We start from the raw sequence: 2,500 nt of genomic DNA, 5'->3' as shown, positions 1-2,500 counted from the left end.
GCCTGTGGAACATTCTGGAGAGGGGCTGCCACCGACAGCGGCGCAGCAGTTGTGCAGAGCAGGGAGGGGCAAGGCTGGGGTGCAGAGCAGGGAGGGGCACGGCTGGGGTGCAGAGCAGGGAGGGGCAAGGCTGGGGTGCAGAGCAGGGAGGGGCGCAGCAGTTGTGCAAAGCAGGGAGGGGCAAGACTGGGGTGCAGAGCAGGGAGGGGCAAGGCTGGGGTGCAAAGCAGGGAGGGGCACGGCTGGGGTGCAGAGCAGGGAGGGGCAAGACTGGGGTGCAAAGCAGGGAGGGGCAAGACTGGGGTGCAGAGCAGGGAGGGGCAAGGCTGGGGTGCAGAGCAGGGAGGGGCAAGGCTGGGGTGCAGAGCAGGGAGGGGCACGGCTGGGGTGCAGAGCAGGGAGGGGCACGGCTGGGGTGCAGAGCAGGGAGGGGCACGGCTGGGGTGCAGAGCAGGGAGGGGCAAGGCTGGGGTGCAGAGCAGGGAGGGGCGCAGCAGTTGTGCAAAGCAGGGAGGGGCAAGACTGGGGTGCAGAGCAGGGAGGGGCAAGGCTGGGGTGCAAAGCAGGGAGGGGCACGGCTGGGGTGCAGAGCAGGGAGGGGCAAGACTGGGGTGCAAAGCAGGGAGGGGCAAGACTGGGGTGCAAAGCAGGGAGGGGCAAGGCTGGGGTGCAGAGCAGGGAGGGGCAAGGCTGGGGTGCAAAGCAGGGAGGGGCGAGGCTGGGGTGCAGAGCTGGGAGGGGCAAGGCTGGGGTGCAGAGCTGGGAGGGGCACGGCTGGGGTGCAAAGCAGGGAGGGGCAAGGCTGGGGTGCAAAGCAGGGAGGGGCAAGGCTGGGGTGCAAAGCAGGGAGGGGCAAGACTGGGGTGCAAAGCAGGGAGGGGCAAGGCTGGGGTGCAAAGCAGGGAGGGGCAAGGCTGGGGTGCAAAGCAGGGAGGGGCAAGGCTGGGGTGCAAACGGCCCCCGGATGTGTGCCCTCCCGCCCCACCCTCACCAAAACCGAGAGACCCGGGGGAATCGGTCAGTGGTCCAGAGTACATTTACATTTTAGTCATTTGGCAGACGCTTTTAATCCAAAGCGACTTACAAGTGCATAGGTTCTACCACAAGTCAGAGCATCACATCCAGAAACTAGCAAAATACACAGGAAATGCTGTTCTAAACATAGTTGTCATCAGAAGTGTTTTTGGGGGTGGGTTAGACAAGGATAGGGATATCAGAAAGGAGGGGCAGGGGAAGTCAGGAGGGAGGACTAAGGTAGAGTTTGAAAAGGTGGGTTTTGAGTCTGCGTCGAAATAGGGGGAGGGATTCTGCTGTTCTGACAGTGGTAGGCAGTCATTCCACCACTGAGGAACCAGAACGGAAAACAGGCGTGAACGTGCAGCTCGACCGCCAGGTGCACGTAGAGAGGGAACCGTAAGGCGACCAGAGCTGGCAGACCGGAGTGGTCTAGCTGGGGAGTAGGGAGTGATCAGGGATTGTATGTAAGGTGGGGCAGTCCCCTTAGCAGCCTGAAATGCCAACACTAGGGCCTTGAAGCGGATGCGTGCGGCAATGGGAAGCCAGTGGAGGCCAATGAGAAGCGGGGTGACATGAGCCGACCTGGGCTGATTGGTGATCAGGCGGGCTGCAGCATTCTGGACCAGCTGGAGGGGCTTGAAGGCACACGCTGGGAGACCGGCTAGGAGGGAGTTGCAGTAATCCAGGCGGGAAATGATGAGCGCCTGGACTAGGTGCTGGGTGGCTTTCTCAGTCAGGAGATGACGGATACGGCGTATATTATACAGAAAGAACCTGCAGGTTCTGGCAGTGGAGGATACTTGTGGAGCCAGGGTGAGGCAGTTATCAAGAGTCACCCCAAGATTCTTTGCCGTACGGGAGGAGGAAACTACAAAGTCCTCAACAGTCAATGAGAGGTCGATTGACGGAGAGGACTTAGCAGGGATGTAGAGAAGCTCAGTTTTGGCAAGGTTGAGCTTCAGGTGATGGGAAGTCATCCACGCAGAGATACCAGCCAAGCAGGCAGAGATCCGTGTGGTGATTTGGGTGTCGGGGGGGAAGGAAATGAAGAGTTGGGTGTCATCAGCGTAGGAGTGATAAGAAAAGCCGTGGGAAGAGATAACAGAACCAAGAGACATGGTGTATAGCGAGAAGAGCAGAGGCCCAAGAACCGAGCCCTGCGGGACTCCAGTTCGTAGGGGTTGAGGGTCGGAGACTGCGCCCCTCCAAGTCACCTGGTAGGAGCGACCAGAGAGTAAAGATGGTAAATGGTTGGCGTTTATATAGCGCCTTTATCCAAAGCTCTGTACAATTGATGCTTCTCATTCACCCATTCATACACACACACACACCGACGGCGATTGGCTGCCATGCAAGGCACCGACCAGCTCGTCAGGAGCATTTAGGGGTTAGGTGTCTTGCTCAGGGACACTTCGACACAGCCCGGGCGGGGGATCGAACCGGCAACCCTCCAACTGCCGTGTCAGGCAGTAAGAGAACACAA

The 2,500-nt window shown here is 59.8% G+C and overlaps 1 protein-coding gene across 1 annotated transcript in view; it reads left to right on the top strand.

Moving 5' to 3' along the window:
• LOC133123085 (protein FAM53C-like) overlaps positions 1–2,500 on the top strand; it is an 11,378-nt gene that overhangs the window by 4,936 nt on the left and 3,942 nt on the right. The gene's annotated exons all lie outside the window — the stretch shown is intronic.

Source organism: Conger conger, chromosome 3, assembly GCF_963514075.1.
Source record: "Conger conger chromosome 3, fConCon1.1, whole genome shotgun sequence".
NCBI classification, from domain to species: domain Eukaryota; kingdom Metazoa; phylum Chordata; class Actinopteri; order Anguilliformes; family Congridae; genus Conger; species Conger conger.
This window is presented reverse-complemented; position numbering and strand designations above follow the sequence as displayed.